The sequence below is a fragment of the Mustela nigripes genome, chromosome 4 (assembly GCF_022355385.1).
Source record: "Mustela nigripes isolate SB6536 chromosome 4, MUSNIG.SB6536, whole genome shotgun sequence".
Lineage (NCBI taxonomy): Eukaryota > Metazoa > Chordata > Mammalia > Carnivora > Mustelidae > Mustela > Mustela nigripes.
The window spans coordinates 69,126,576-69,143,929 of NC_081560.1; the positions used below are offsets into that span (position 1 = coordinate 69,126,576).

Genomic DNA, 17,354 nt, shown 5'->3' on the forward strand with positions numbered 1-17,354 from the left:
TTTGTTTTTGCACCATTTTCAAGCAATATGTAATTCCTTTCTAATCAACTGGGAATCAAGTTGATTGCTTTTATAGAACAAATTCATAAAAGACAGCACTCCAATGGAAATTTTTAATTCGTTTGGTTTCCCTAAAACAGTTTATAAATTTGGGCATGATCCCAGGAAGCCACAGCGTGAAAGCAGAAAGACTGAGGAGGTGAAGAGAGGTTCCAGAGGAAAGCCAACATAGAGTATGTTATTGATCTGGCTATTGTTCTAGAAAGTAGAACTCTGTTCTACTGGGGATATGCTAAGGAACTGTGTAGAATACACCTCAGAGGGGTGCCTGGGTGGCTCAGTTGGTTGAGTGGCTGCCTTCAGCTCAAGTCATGATCCCAGAGTCCCAGCATCGAGTCCTGTATCAGGCTCCCAACTCCATGGGGAATCTGCTTCTCTCTCTGACCCTCCCCCTTCTCATGCTCTCCCTTTCATTCTCTCTCTCAAATAAATAAAATCTTAAAAAAAAAAAAAAAAAAAAAGAATACACCTCAGAATTTCCCTTCAAAGTGATAAGAGATTTAGATTTTCATCCATGGACTCACCATCCTGTAGCTGAGTTGCTCCAGGGGGCATTAACTCTTCTGTACTCCTGGGCTTTTGTTGTGACTGGGCCAAAAAAGATCCTGGTGCTCTGAAGTAAATCCTGGAGCAGGGAAGCTGAGACATGTTATGGAAACTCAAGGTGAGAAAAGAAAATAAGCTGGTAGTCGGATGTCTTGATCAAGCAAGGGACACTACTGGATTTTGCACAATATCATTGGTATGCAATGTTAAAAGGCAATTACTATCATCTGAACTTACTGGTTAACATTTCAATTTGCAGTGGGACAAAACCATTGACACATAACCTATAAGTCAACTTGTGATATACATGATGGTCGCACTTAACAGAGAATGGCTTGATGAATTTTTGCTCTATGCTAAAAACTCATGCCAGGAGAGGATGGATTTTTATTTAGGGAAGAATTATTTGGTAAGCTGTGCTGATATGACAAAAATATCCCTGAAATCACAGTGGCTTAACACAATAAAACATTATTCACTCACATCACAGGTCAGTCTTCCTCCATCCTGTATACCAAATGATCTGGAGCACATGGTATCCAGGATTTCTATGGGAAAGGAAATGAGAGTTGAAGTGTCACATGGGATGTTTTTCAGAGCTCGTCTTCAAAATGGCTCCCCTCATTTTCATCTATACTCTATTATCTGGCAATGTCATGTTCTCCAAAGGTAATGGCTGTGGATGCTGGGAAATATAGTCTTCCTGTGCACTTAGGAAGAGGAAATGGTATGGTAAACATGAGCATTGTTTTGCCACACATGTGGACTGGGAAAAACATGTAATTAGTGATTATGAACTAATTGATGTATATAACAATGAAGGATATAATTACACAAATAAATAGTTCTATCATTCCCAACAACCTCAATTATGAGTTAGAACTTCCAATTGGAAATAAAAACAACAGCTACTACAAAGAAACGGACTAGATATAATACACTAGATAAACAAATTTTGGAGAAATATTGCATTAAATTCTTGTAGAAAAACATATGATTATAGGTTCACAATCCCTTATCTGCAATTCCTAAATCCAAAGATTTCAATTTCTTCAATAGTTCACAGCAAATCTATCTAATGGTAGAATCTGACCCAAACAAAAATGAAGTTTATCTTTCTTAATCCCACTTGGTGTGATGCTTTGCTATAAAACATTAACATTTTGCTACATAGTATTGCCCTTACCCTACTGAGTATGTTACATAATGTAAGTATTACATTTATGAAATCTGAAAATAATTAAATACCCAAATACATGTAGTCCCAAGAGTTTCCAGTAATGTATTGTAGACTTATACTACTAGTTTTGTAAATGCTATGTTTAATTTTTATATGATGTTTATACAATAAGCTTATTTTTATTAGCTAAATTTGGGGTTCCGTGTGTGTTCCTAAAGCAAATTAATGGGTTAAAAAATGAGAGAAGATTGAAATAAACTGGTCTAACAGAATAATATACCTCCTACTTCTATCCAATGAGAGGACCTAGAAGCAATAATACTCCACAAAAACAAGCACTCAAATTTCGGTTTCTAGGAGACAGGGCTTCAGAAAAGAAAGGATAGATGAGCCCAGAACCCAGAAAATAAGAAAAAGAATAATGGAGATTTATCAACAGTATTCAGGAACCAGCTAGATGGGGCTTAGCTCACACTGGTCAAATATGGGACAATTACTAAATACAGTAATATAATCTATAGATAAAGTAAGATTCCTGAAACTATTCTGATTAAATGAATAAGTGAGTAAACAAATGATTACCACTGTGGATAAACACTTTTTCCCCATAATGTTCTGGCCATCTTCTTATTATTATTGTGGTAAAAAAAAAACATTAAATTTACCATTTTAACCATTTTTAAGTATATATGAATGTTGTGCAACAGATCTCTAGAAATTTTTCATCTTTCAATTGAACCCATTATATACACTGTATATACCACTAAACACTGATTTATTCTCTCCCTTTGCCCTTGGCAAACCTCTTTCTACATTTTGTTTCTACAGTTTTGGCTATTTTAGCTAATTCCTATGATGGGAGTCATATAGTATCTGTCCTTCTATGACTGGCTTATTTCACTTAGCCTAATGTCTTTGAGGTTCAACCATATTATAGCTTGTGACAGGATTTCCTTACTTTTTGGTGGTATAATATTTAATTGTATGTCTATATTACATTTTCTTTATCCATTCATCTATTAGTGGACATTTGGGTTGCTTCTACCTTTGGGCTATTAAAAACTAACTGGCCTTACTCTTCAAAAGTATCAAGCTCATGGAGATACAGACAGAAACTCCACATTTAAGGAGACTAAAGTGACATTACAACCAATGCAATGTTTGATTTTAAACTAGAATTCTCAGCTTTTTTAGAAAATAAATTGTATACATAGATGAATGGATATATTGATAGACATGATAAAGTAAGTGTGGTAAAATATTAACATCTGGTAAATTTGATTATATAGGAATAGTGGTATTATATTTAAAAGTTTTTGCAAATTTGAAATTAATCTAAAAAAATTCTTAAAAATAACACGTTAACTAAAATATGAAGAATGGATAAAAAGGCAAGAAATTAATGCAGAAGAAAAAACAGCAAATGTTCAGGAATACAACAGGGAAGAGGAAACGGCTAGAAGGGTTTTGTCGTTGAGAAATATTTTACACACAGAATTGATAGGATTTGCTGACAGATTGGAAATGTGGGGGAAAGGAAGAATCAAAATGACTTCCAGAGTTATGGTCTTAGTTCCTGGGTCTATTTTTGATCCATTTACTGAGTTTGAGAAGTCTGGGCAAAAAATACCTCAAAGATAAAGTCAAGTTTGAACTTTTTTTTTCTAGTTACAAAGGCCGTCTCTTACTAGGGCAAAGAGCAGTGTTGATGTGCCATCTCAGGAATTTCCACTGCCATGTGCCAAATTTTTGTGTATATAAGTTTGTGCCAAGCCTCTAAAACAAATTTTATTGGCTACAACAGAGAATATTAGTAAAATGTTAACTAGTATGTATACTAATGCTTGGTAATGTCTATATCAGTGCAAAGTGTTCAAAGGTCTGCCATGGATAAAGATAATGAAGTTCAGGGGTCTTGTTTCAGGTGAATGTGTAACACAGGGCTATCTTAGACAAACCTAAAGAGGAGCAAACACATTTCAAAAGTAAATAGAATTATGCCCTGATTTGTTGGTGGTGATAGCTCATCACTGAAAATGATTGGAAAATTGAAGTGAATAATTAAAATCACTTCCTCTTTGCATTCAGAGATTTGAATGTTGACATCATGAGCTCCCAGGCCAAGCCAAGAAATCAGGGTCACTGAAATAGAACTCTTTATTGATTGTCTATGGAATTCCCAGTGAGACATAGCAATGTACATTGACACCACATCTTGATAGATGATAATCATGGATTAGATACCTAAGGTCTTTGTGAAAAGAGCTCAGATCTATCATGTCCACACACTGCATCAGAGTGACTCGCAAGCCTATTAAGTTTATTTTCTAAGAAATGCCAAATGCCTAAAAATAAAAAATGGGATGGAAGGTGTATCTTTCAACTAGATAGATTATGCAATGTAACTTATTCATTGATATGTTATTTATCTGCTTCAACTGGGCGATGTAACACCTCCCCTACCCAAATAATGGGAGTTTAGTTTTGTTTTGTTTTTAGTTTCCTATGGGTCAACTATTTAGACAGGATTTGATTAGAAGTATCTTCTAATCTCAGCTGGCTTTCCTCATTATGTCCAGCTAACTACTAGATCATCTTGGATGACCTCTTTTTGGATGATGGGAGAACTTGGTTTCCTCCAAGTTTATCTCATTTAATTAGGCTGGCACTGATGTGTTCTCATAGCATGGCAGAAACACAGAAGAGTAGAACTCAATCATGCCAGAGATTAGCAGACACATGCATCTTCTTTCAGAATATTCTCTGTGACACATTTGCTGATATCCCATTAGCCAAAGCAGGTAAACTGGCTGAGTCCTAAATCAGAGTGGGAGAAAAATATAAGATAATGGGGCAGACTATGACGGTGGGGTACCTACTACTATATGGGGCCATTAATGCGATTGATCTACTATAGTCTGCACACTGGTCCTAATTATTTATGTTCTTTCCACACACAAAATACACTAGACTCTTTTCAAGACTCCAAATTCTCATTCAAACATGGCAACAGACTTAAAGTACTTTCTTGTGATTTACATCAGGTTCAGATGTTTCTCCTTCGATGTGGCTTCTTTTGATATGGAGACACATACTGAAACTGTAACTGGCCCCACTCCCACAACTCAACATAGAATGGTGACATGCAAATTTGATAGATACTTGTGGGGTTTTTTTTGAACAAATATATTTTTTTAAAGATTTTATTTATTTATTTGAAATCACAAGTAGGTAGAGAGGCAGGCAGAGAGAGAGGAGGAAGCAGGCTCCTTGCTGAGCAGAGAGCCTGATACTGGGCTTTATCCTAGGATCCTGGGATCATGACCTGAGCCAAAGGCAGAGGCTTTAACCCAATGACCCACCCAGGCACCCCTAGATATTTGTTTTTAAAAGAGTGAAGCATTGGAGACGTAGTCATTGATTTGTTTTCAATTACTGTAAATTAGAAATATTATCTAAAATTATAAAACTTTTAGAAATACAGACAAAATGGACTTCATTAAAATGAGAGACTTCTGTGTATCAAAGGACACCATCAAGAAGATGAAAAGACAGTACACAGAATGGGAGAAAACATTAGCAAATTATATGCCATAAGGGATTAATTTCCAAAATTGTAGAGAACTCCTACAACTTAACGACAACAAAAACAAACAGCACAATTCAGAGTGGTCAAAGGACTCGAACAGACATTTCTCCAAAGAGATATAAATGGCCAGTAAGCATATGAAAAGATGCAAGTGCACCTTCAATATTTAAAAATATTTAATGTATTTTTATATTATAAAATACTTAATATCTTAATTATGTTAACTGATTGGAGAAGAAAAATGAGATGATCATCTCCATGGAAGTTGAAAAGTCATTTGACAAAATTTTCAAGTCCAATTTTGACCCCCAAATACTCTAAATGAATATTTGATTGCTACTAACTTAATATGATATACCCAGTCCACCTTGTGGAACACTACAGGCACTCTGACTAAATCAGAAATATCTTCTTTGAAGGCTCATGACAAGACCACATAAAGACAATAAGAAACAAACCAGAATAAGATAATATAAAAGCATTAGAGGCAGAAACTAATAAAAGGAGGAGGCCCAACAGTCAATATTTAGATGATATGATTGCATATCTGAAACCTTAAAGAATCAACTGAACGAACTATTACAAATGAGTAATAAAAAATTCCCTGGGGCACCTGGGTGGCTTAGTGAGTTAAGCATCTGACTTCAGCTCAGGTCCTGGTATCATGGTCCTGGGAATAAGGCCTGGGGCTTCTTGCTCAGCAGGGAGCCTGCTTCTCCCTCTCCCTCTGCCTGCCGCTTACCCCCCATGCCACTTGTGCACTCCCTCTCTCAAATAAGTAAATAAAGTCTTTTTACAAAATTCCTTAGAATAGAGAGGATATGGATTTAATATAGAGACATCTTCATATACAAACAATTACCAGGAGAAGCTACAGTGATAGAAAAGACCCCACTTAGAGCAGCCATCAAAAAGAGAAAACATCCAAGAGTGAACTTAACTGCAAGAGAGCAAGTCTTATTGGAATGGAAACTTAAATGTGTCCAAACTGATGTAAAAGTCAACTTATGCAAATGAAAAGGCACATACTAGTTTTAGACCAAAATTATAATCAAAGGATATTGTTTATCCTAAATGACTTTTTGAAGTGAATATGATTCCAATATAGATACTAACAGGGTTTTTGGAAGACTAACAGACTAAGCTGATTTTGAATTTTATTTAGAAAAAAAAACCAGAATAGCTTAAAATCTGATTAAAAAAATAGCAATAGGGCACTTTCACTAGACATAAAACCATATTATAACAGACTATGACATAATAGAACACATGATAAACCTTTATAATTAAAACTGTGTGAGGCTGCTGCATGAACAGCTATTGATCCAGAGTAAAAAAGTACATAAATTGTCCCATTCACATTTATAAATTTAGTATGTGTTACAGGTAGCATGTAATGTTAATGGTGGAAAAGATGGACTCTTTAATAAATAGTATTAGCAATAGGTAGTCATCTGAAACAAAATTAAGTTGGATCCTTACCTCCCATCATAAGGTATGGAAAAAAACACAAGTGATTTCCTTTATGATTCTGGAGTGAAGAAATCTGTAACTATTCAAAAACTAGGGGTGCCTGGGGTTAAAGCTTCGCCTTCAGCTCAGGTCATGATTCCAGGGTCCTGGGATCGAGCCCCGAATCGGGCTCTCTGCTCAGCAGGAAGCCTGCTTTCCATCCCCCTCTGCCTGCCTATCTGCCTGCTTGTGATCTCTCTGTCAAATAAATAAATAAAATCTTAAAAAAAAAAAAAACTATTCAAAACCCAGAAATCATAAATGAAAAGCTTGACAAAAGCTCTCTTTCTGTAAAAACAAAACAAAACAACAACAAAAAACAAAAACTTCCACAAAGCAAAAACACCATAAGAAAGCAAAAGATAGACTGAGAACAAGTATGTGTATCTTATATCATAGACACAGGGCTAATCTCCCAAACACATAAAGAATTCTTCAGAGCTGACAAGATAAAGACCAACCATAGATAAATGGGCAGACGGTATAAGCAGAGTGTTCACAGAAATGGAAATATTAATTGCTTTTAAATATATGACCAGATGGAAGTTGATACACCCTGAGGATGTGGGGCTGCTGGAGACAAGCACAAATGCATTGCTGGTCAGGGGTAGAAACTGCTGGGGTCCCTAAGGATGGCAATTTTCCTGTAAATACCAAATTAAAAATGCATATACCCTCTGAGCCAGTAACCCCATATTGGGGAACTTATATACATACTCCCATTGGTGGAAAATGACATGTAAATAGATATTACAGTATTATTTGTAATAGTAATTGGTTGGAACTAATTAAAAGGGGAATGTGGATCAACACAGGAATCAGTGAGAAGGTGGTGGCTTGACAGTGGAGCCCCAAGGTCACATAACACTATGGTAACAAAGAATGGGAGAAACTCTACATTGATGAGGAAATATCTCCAAGGAATATTATGAAGTGGGAAAAAAAAGTACACAAACCTGAGTCATATGGTATATTTTACATTAAAGAGAGCAAAAGTAGGAATGTATATGCCTATTTCTTTATACTATATAAAGGAACTTCGTAAGAACACAGAAAACGCTAATAAGTACAAGCCGCAGGTAGCTGTCCTGAGAACTAGGTGGAGGAAAAGTAGAAGTTTTCACTCTCTGCCTTTAATATTTTTTGATTTTTTGAATCATCTAAATTTATTTCCTATTCAAAAATAAACAGATAAAAAGATTTATAGTGAAGGCAGTTGACCTTGATAGAGGAAACTTGAGGACACGGGCTGGCGCCAGTATACATTCCTATTTCTGTTATCTCCACATATCTTCCCTGGTATTTTAAAGACGACCAGAATGCTGAGAGAGACGCTTGCCAATCCTCTGGTGTCTTCTTTCTGATCTCCCCTTATAACTCCATTGGTATTTTCAAGGCTAGCACCTTGCCAAAAAAGAAGTGTGCACATGCTTCATGCGAGAAGTGATGGACCATAGCAATTTTTGCTCCAATAATATGCTTGTTCTTTTTACATGACCCCGATCAGATAATATTAGAAGTCTGAGGAGAGAATTAAAGATAACCACTGGAATGGTAGATGCAGGGGATAAAAGGTTTAAATCAGTAGAAAAAGAAAAACTGGATGACTGCAGCATGTTAGAAAAGAGAAAAACAAATCTCAACAATAAAGAGTAATAAAATAAGATAAAATGAGATGGGAGGAGCAAGACCAAAAATTACAGTCAGAAAAAATATGAAAATGTCAACCCCCCTCTGACAATATCTGGACTGCAGCTGTTTTGTTTGATTTCCAGTACAAACTTAAACATGAGCTGACAGGGGAACTAGGGTGAGGGAAACAGTTTCTCTGCATATTAAAAATCAGAACCATCAGAGTGCCATGCTGTGGGCAGTAATGACCTGGTAAGATGCTCCTTGGGAAAAAACTTGGAAATGGCTCTTAATCACAGACAGATGGACTATTGAGGACCCAAATTTCTGCTCCATATAGCACAGACTCAATAATTTTGTTCCGTAAAATGTTTAAGGAAGGCATAAACAAAAGCCCACGGCTCACATTAAAAAGAGAGAGAGAGAGAGTGTGAGAGAAGAAAAAGAAAAAAGAAAGAAAGAAAGAACGAACGAACGAACGGACAAGGAAAAACTCAATAAAGCTCCCACAGAATGGCCAGCTTTGAGCAGTGTTGCTTCCTGATGTACCCTCCAAGTTAAACTATTTATGTAATGCAGTCCAAAGTAATGGAATGAAGTGATGTACTATATGGAATCGTAAACTATAAACCAGTCATAAGCTGGAGAAAATCTTGTTTAAAAAAAACCTGTAAGACTTCTTTATATATATATAGATATTAAGAGTAGTTCTATTGGTTTTTAAATACTTTTTCCAATTTGCTATTTATTTATGGCCTTTCCTTTGACCAAGAGAAATATTTCTGTTATATGAGTATTAGGATTGTATGCATTTTGCTTTCCTCTTTTATTTATATGTTTAAACTATCTCTGTATTAGAGATTAGCTAAAATCAAATTGTAGGGCACCTGGGTGGCTCATTGAGCAGCTGCCTTCTGCTCAGGTCATGATCCTGGAGTTCCAGGGTTGATTTCCACATCAGATTCCCTGCTGAGCAGCTTCTCCTGCAGACCCCTCTCCTCTCGTGCGCTCTCTCTTTCTCTCTCTCAAATAAATAAAACCTTTAAAAGGAATCAAATTGTATTTTCTTCTCCTTTCCTTGCTTATTTAAAATTCTATGTTCACCAAATTATGAATTCATATATATGTATACACACACACATACACATACATACATATGTATATAAATGACTCTATTCCCATTTCTTTCTTCTGGTCTCTTGATGTAGCACATGAATTTCATTGTAAATATCTGGGTTTCTTTATTATTATTATTATTGACTGCAAATACTTCCCTTGTCATTCTTTGCACTGGGTGTGGAGGTGAGCTGCCCAGATCTCACTTCAGAAAAATTGACTGTGAGGTCCAGCACGCAAGAAACAAAAAGAGTCACCATTTTGGAAGGGGCAAATGCTCCTGATTAGCTAAGGGAGGTAGGGCTGCTTGTACACGATGACAGCTGTAAAGAATGTGCGTGAAACCGAGGTGATCCATGTAGGTTCTGCTTCCTACTCCCTTGGTCTCCTGGGACTGTGAATGAATATGTGCATCAACCTCAGCTAATGAGCGTGATCACCAAGAGCTCAGTGACCCTTCCAGAAGGAGAGTCCGGATCACAATTCTAGGTAAGCAATCAAGAGCGGCAGAGCTAAGGGCAAGAGGGATGGAAATTGAACTAATGGTGGAGGAGGGAGATGGGCCCATTGGTTGTGTCTAGAAGGCTCACAGCACAGACATGGACCGTAACTTGTCTTTTGCCCTGGTTAAGACTTATCTTCAGAAAGAGGCCCATGAAAATCATGGAGGACAAATTCCCTGAAGATGTATGGATGTGTGCCCAAGTGAGTGGTGACACGTGCAGAAGTGTCCTGTTCCCATCTCCCAGTAAGAGAAGCTGCCCTGAGAGGGGAATAGACAGTCTGCAGATACAGCACTGTTTTATCTGCCTCACTGTTGACGTCAAAGTCTCAATCTCCCTGGGCTGCTCCCAGCCAGCAATGAGGGGGGCCAGGGTCCATTGACCAGGTTATTCCTCTCCGGCTCCAGACTCCTCTGAATCGGTCATTTTGCTCAAGGGCATCACACAGCCTGCAGGAGACTTTGTCAGAATTTCACGCGAGAAAAAGCCCCTCTGGCTCAGATTTCCATCCTTTCCTCTCTCCTTTCACAGGTGTCCCCAGTCTCATGCTTTGAGGGAAACAGTGTAATCAAAATGACCAATACATTTGAGCTTAAACATTTATATGTTAAAAACAAAAACAAACAAACAAACAAAAACAGGGCGCCTGGGTGGCTCAGTGGGTTAAACCTCTGCCTTCGGCTCGGGTCATGATCTCAGGGTCCTGGGATCGAGCCCCACATCGGGCTCTCTGCTCTGCAGGGAGCCTGCTTCCCCTTCTCTCTCTGCCTGCCTCCCTACTTGTGATCTCTGTCAAGTAAATTAATAAAATCTTTAAAAAAAACCCACACAAATATTAGCAGTCAAAACAGAAGACAAATGGCAACTGGGGGAAGGATTTGCAACATTTGAGAAGGAGGCTAATAAAAATATTGAAGGCCAAAGTGCCCTGATTTTAGGGATGAAGCACAAATTTGGCTCTAGCTTTTTATCAGCAAACGTGTAAAGCCAACTCACAGTGTCCGTAAGATAGTAGCAGATGAACTGTTCAGGAGAAGCACAAATATTCCAGTACGAGGGCCAAGATAAAATAACTCTTGAGAGTCCACATAAAGAGACCATTGTGTAACATAATCAACAACATTCTTACAGTTGACACAATGATGAATTTTATGTAACTGTTTTGTAGGGTGTCCTGCAAGGCTGACCAACAGCCTCAAACTAAAGAGAGATTCTAGGGTTACATAGGGAAAATGTTGTACAGGTGGTCTTTGCTAAATACTTGACTGACTTAGCTCTGGGGTACATTTTAAAGGATCTGAGGAGGTGACAAAGAGCAAATTCTTCATGTTCCTTTATAAATACTGTGCTGCATACCCATAGCTAACAGATATTAAGTAGCTGGGAGTTCAATGCTGCATTTCCCATACGTTAAGTTAGGCTGTTCTAGGGATCTAGGGAAAAAAGTGGTCTCAGTAGGACACTAAACTAGTGTAGGAGCGACATCTTTTGGGGAAATTTAAATCTAATGATCAGGAGTTTCTGAGGGAATACTATAGAGTTTGGCCAAGATTCTCTTTAGGAAAGAAACAACATTGAATATGCACTCTCAGGCAGATGGGCCATTAGGTTCCAAATTTCTGCTCAATATAACCTAGTCTTAATTAATATTAGTCTGGAAAATGTGTAAAGAAGGCATAGCTAGACATAGTGTCCATTAAACCCACCCCCTGGCTCCCAAAAAGCAACCATAGAAAGCCTAGCTTTGAGTACTGTGATTTCCTGATGTTCTTCCAAGCTAAATTATTTGAGTAATGTACGTCAAGGTAGCTGAATGAAGTGACCTTCTGTATAGAATTAATCAGGAACCAACTGAAACTTGGAAAATATTTTGGTTTTTCTAAATTTCAGAAGCTCTCTATATACTCAGGATATTACTTTTCTGTCAAATACTCATGTTCTAAAAATTTCCAGCCTGTATTTTTCCTATTTATGTCTTTTGGTATATTGGTTTTAAATTTTTATGTAACAGGATGAAGCGATTCTTGTTTTTATCCTTTGCTTTATTCTTAATGGGTCTTTTCTCATCTTGAGATATCCACTTACACTTTCTACTTATTTTATGTCTCTAAACCCATTACTCATCTTAAATGTCTTCTGGTATATAGAGTAAGAATAAGTGTACTCTTTCCATACCCATGGTTAAGCAGTCATCTTGGGGCTATTTAAAGGATATTTCTACCTTTCCCTAGAAAGTGAATTCAAACTATGACCTTACCCAATTATCTCCTGAATTAAAAATCTGTTTCTGTGTTTGCTATTCTGTCCATTAATCTATATATTGTGCCATCTACTATGCCACACTGATATAGCTATAAACTTAATCATGTGTCTAAACATCAAATTGTCCAAGTTCTACCCTTCTCATTAGTCTAATTTTTTTCTTGGCTCTTCTTGTCCATGTATTCCTTCTTTATAGGTTCCAAGTTAAATTTTGTAGTCTCTGAGAAAGGGCTCCAGCTCCATGTCCCGTGTGTGTGTGTGTGCGCGTGTGTTTTGAAAGTGCTGGGCTAAGTGTGTGTGTGTGTGTGTGTGTGTGTTTTGAAAGTGCTGGGCCCCTCAGACTTCAACTACATGTTTTCTATGACAGGTGGAGGAGATGGAAGGAGGTAAAGAAGAGATGGCTTCTTAGTTCCAGTTCGCTCTTTCTAGACCAGAGCTGGCTGTCACTGCTCTTCTCCTGAATTACGCAAGAGAAACACATCTTGCCCCTCCACACATTAACTATCTTCTGAAACCAACCTCTTGTATTCTCACAGAGGAGGATCTACTCCTTTTATTAGCAGGACTTTGATCTGATGACTTGTCAAACAAAACAAAACAAACAAAAAACATAACTGGCTTGTTTATGAAAAAGCTATAGTCAAAGTGAAGTACTTACTGTGATGACACACAGGGCTATGAAGAGGGCTAAGAATGAAAAAACAAACAAAACCCCACAAAACTGCCAGATACCGAATAGAGCTTTGTTTTTACTATATGAGAAGCCTTTAATATGACAAACATTTATAAAATTGGAATATTTTAAATTTGAAAATTTTAAAAAGGGAAAATAAATTTAATTAGGACATTTTTCTCTCTTGAGATAAGAATCTTGATGCCATCTTTTTACTAAGATGTAAATGTCATGTTTTTCATTGTGATACTAAGTACGATTTTACCTTTGACTCCTTCAGAGACAAAGGATATGTCATTTCATTCAGTTTTACAGTCTCCCAAATTCTTCATAATTGTTACTTCTGAACATGGATAAAATATCTGCATACTAGTATTCATATTCTAAGGCCACTATTCCTAAAATCTATGCAGAGTTCAGGTATTCCAATTTTGTCATGTTATTAATTATAACTTGATTAATATTAGCCTATATCAAACTTTAAGATTTTTTTTCAAGCAAATTGATCAGTAATGAAGCTGACATAGGTATGGTTCTGAATCACTTAGAATTTTCTCTGAAAGTACACATAAATATAGCCAAGTAGGTGGTATTATTGATACCTGGGCTTTCAACTACAATACAAAATGTCACAAATGAACTTTTCATAAATTTTTCTGTAAGTTCTCTAGTGTACCTTGATATACTGAGGAAGATAAGAGTTTTCCCTATTTTCAAAAGCTTATTTCTTTTTGGCATGTGATTTCTGCTTATTTCTTTGGGCATGTAATTTTTGCTACATTCAGTAGATATGCTTTTAAAAGTTACCATCTGTTAAATGTTTTGATGAAATTTTTTCACTTAATATATATCTGAATTTCACAGCATTATTATTTTTAAAATTTTTTTATTTAAAATCAAGTCCTGTTGAAATGTCAGGCTCATTTAATTCATTAATCTTATTTTATTTATACTGGCACTCACATATACGTTTCTAAGTACTGGCAATGGGTTTTAGCTTAGTTTATTTCATAATGAATTTTTAAGTTGTGTTCTTTGACACAGTTACATTTTGCCTATTAAACACAGGGGAATATTTTTGACTTTCACAAAAAGCACAATCTCTCTCTCCTTTTAAAATACATGGCTTTCTTACTTCCAATAGAGATAGGAGTCCAAATAAATAATACTCTACTACAAGAAAAAATAATCACGTAAGTGCAACGGCAAAATGGCTGTTGACAGATGGGCCCAGCATAAAGCAAGAAAATGAGGAATGACAGGATGGACCCACAGTGAGTAAAAGACTATATGGTATGGATGGGGCTCAGTTCTGCAGGTGGTTGCAGTGGAGGGCAGAAAGACCCCTACCCTGCTGCCAAGTCACTATTTACCTGGCTGCATGAGTGAGTTACATTTAAAAAAAAAAATAATAACATTATGCAAATCAACATTCTAACGGGCAAAGACAGTATATCTTTAGCCTCTTGTCCAAATGGCTAAGGAAAAGTTTTTTTCCCGGCTGCCTCACCCTTGCATGACTGCCTACCTGTCTCAAGTGGGGTTAGCACTTGACACCATTTCTTGTGGAGTTCATGAATTCACCTAGCAAATAACTAACAGGCATTGTTCTAAGAATTGGGGATACCATGGTGAATAAAACGGAAAAATCCCTGTCCTTGGAAAAATCAGGTTCTCATGGGGAGGGATAGAAAATAAAAAAATAGGTAAGCAAAGGTATACATGAGTCATAACTGTGGGGCAAAAAAAAGAAGCCATTACAGTATTCTAGGAAAGAGCTGGTGATCACATCAGAGGTGACGAAAAGTGGCTGAATTACTGAAGTATTTTGAAAATGAAGCTGCCAAGATGTACTAAAAATTATGATGTTAAGGTGTAAGAAAAGAGGAGTTAAAATTGTTTATCTGAACAAGTTGAAGGATGTAGCTACCATTTACTGAGAAGAGGAAGTTTGTGGTGTTTTTGTGATCAGTATTGGGAAGCTTGGTTTTGGTTTTGACTTGTTATGTTTGATATATGTTTTACATATTCAAATGAAGATGTTAAGTAGGCAATTGGATATTTGAGTCTAAATTGTAGAGAAGAGGTTTAGACTGAAAATATAAATTTGGTAGTCCTCAGAATATAGGTAATAAAGACATGTGACTAGGTGGTATCTCTAAGAAGTGAGTGTGGAGTTCTAAGGTCTGAGTTTTGGGGGACAAGGGAACAAGACTGGAGGAATGGCTATTAACGGGGAAGACAACAGGACATGATGATGTCCTGGAAGCATAGAGAAGGTGGCTGGACGGGCATGCAGTAAATCAACTGTGTCAAGTACTACTTATCGGTCAAGTAGGGTGAAGATTGAGAACAGATCATTGGATTTGGCAATATGGAAGTTCTTGATCTTGACAAGAGCAGCTTGGGTCTGTAAGATAAAATAAATGAGGCAGTAGCTCTGGGAACACAAGAGATAAAGAGGAGTTTTGTTTTTAAGATGGGAGAAATAAAGCCAGAATCCCTTGGCTGATGGTTAAGCCTCTATATGTCCACTTTGCGTCTAGCTCGTTAATAACCGGTAAGAAATACCCTCTTGACCCTAGAGTTGTAACCTTACTGAAGATTAGTGCTAGAATAGTTTTTTAAAAAGTAAGGTAATACAGTATTGTTTTCACAGAGATGGTGGAGTTCAAATTCTTAAATTCTTAATTCTTGAAATAAGTTGGATTTAGGTAGACGAAAAGAGTGGGAACAAAAGAAGAGTATGATATTTGGGAATAGTAAGATTGTCCTGGCTGGAATTCATATTAAGAAGAGATGGGGTGATAAACAGAGAGCGCTTTTACTAGTAGTTAACTCCAGCTTTGTTGTTTTGGCAATGGAGAGCAAAAGAATTAAATAATCCATCTGTAGCAGCTTTAGAATTAAAAAGTAAAGTCTTGTTAATAGTTTCCTTTTTAGTGACTTTATTATTAGAAAATTCTCTCAAATGTTTCCTCAATAAGGAGTAAAAGCTAATAAAACTAGCTGAATTTTAAAATATTGTAATAATTACTTTTAAGTATGAAGATTTTGCCCTCTGGAAGACAAAAATACCTGTAGGCAACCACAAATTTCTTTTTAAAATGTTCATCTATCCCATGTTTATGCTCTGGAATGGTATTTTAAAAATAAGAAATAAATAAGTCACTTCTAATTAAACCATTAGATATTTTAGAGTTCATGATATCAATTCTACTTTTGGAAAACAGTCTCTTATTTATATAACTTTATAGATCTAACTTTTAAGTGAGTTGGGGGAAATCAGAGGCAGAGACAAACCAGGAGAGACTGTGGACTCTGAGAAAAAACTTAGGGTTTCTTGGGGGGGTTGGTTGAACCTGGTGGTGGGTATTGTGGAGGGCACATATTGCATGGAGCACTGGATGTGGTGCATAAACACTGAATTTTGGATCACTGAAAAAAAACTTAAAAAAATATATAAAATATTTCTAATCCACACAAGACACTAGAAGGGATTTCATTAGAAGAAAGACAAATATAGATTTAATGGAGCTTTTCAAACAGGCATATTTTAAGTTTTCACCAATCCTCAAAAGTACTCTTAATAAAACCAGACTTAGTTTTTGGAATGTCTGAAGTAAGTTCTGAAGGTAACTACCTGAGTTATCTTTTACAAAAGGAAAGCAGTGAGGTTGAGCTATAGGCAACTGCCATTATTTTATTTTATTTTTTAAAGATTTTTAAAAATTTATTTATTTGACAGATAAAGATCACAAGTAGGCAGAGAGGTAGGCAGAGAGGAGGAAGCAGGCTCTCTGCTGAGCAGAGAGCCTGGTGTGGGTCTTGATCCCAGGATCCTGGGATCGTGACCTGAGCTGAAGGCAGCTTTAACCCACTGAGCCACCCAGGTGCCCTGAAACTGCCATTTTTATAGGCTAAAAATGAGTGTTGTAATTAACAGCTCAACATAAAATTCCAACTTGACTCTCCCAGGATTTGTTAAAAGTCCCAACCTCAAGGTGGAGGGACAATCTAAAGGAAGCCACACATTGTCCTAGAAATTGCACATTCTTTGGAGAACTGTTTGTTTGTTTATTTATTTATTTTCGGCATAACAGTATTCATTATTTTTTCACCACACCCAGTGCTCCATGCAATCCGTGCCCTCTCTAATACCCACCACCTAGCACCCCCACCTCCCCCCCCCCCGTGACTTCAAACCCCTCAGATTGTTTTTCAGAGTCCATAGTCTCTCATGATTCACCTCCCCTTCCAACTTACCCCAACCCCCTTCTC

The 17,354-nt window shown here is 36.8% G+C and overlaps 1 long non-coding RNA gene across 1 annotated transcript in view; it reads right to left on the reverse strand.

The window, feature by feature from the left end:
• LOC132015938 (uncharacterized) overlaps window positions 1–17,354 on the reverse strand; it is a 29,450-nt gene that overhangs the window by 11,582 nt on the left and 514 nt on the right. Inside the window, exons 2-3 of the long non-coding RNA XR_009403833.1 lie at window positions 1,090–1,154; window positions 585–699 (exon numbers count right to left, since the gene is read on the reverse strand). This is a non-coding gene — a long non-coding RNA (uncharacterized LOC132015938). The remainder of the gene's footprint in view (window positions 1–584; window positions 700–1,089; window positions 1,155–17,354) is intronic.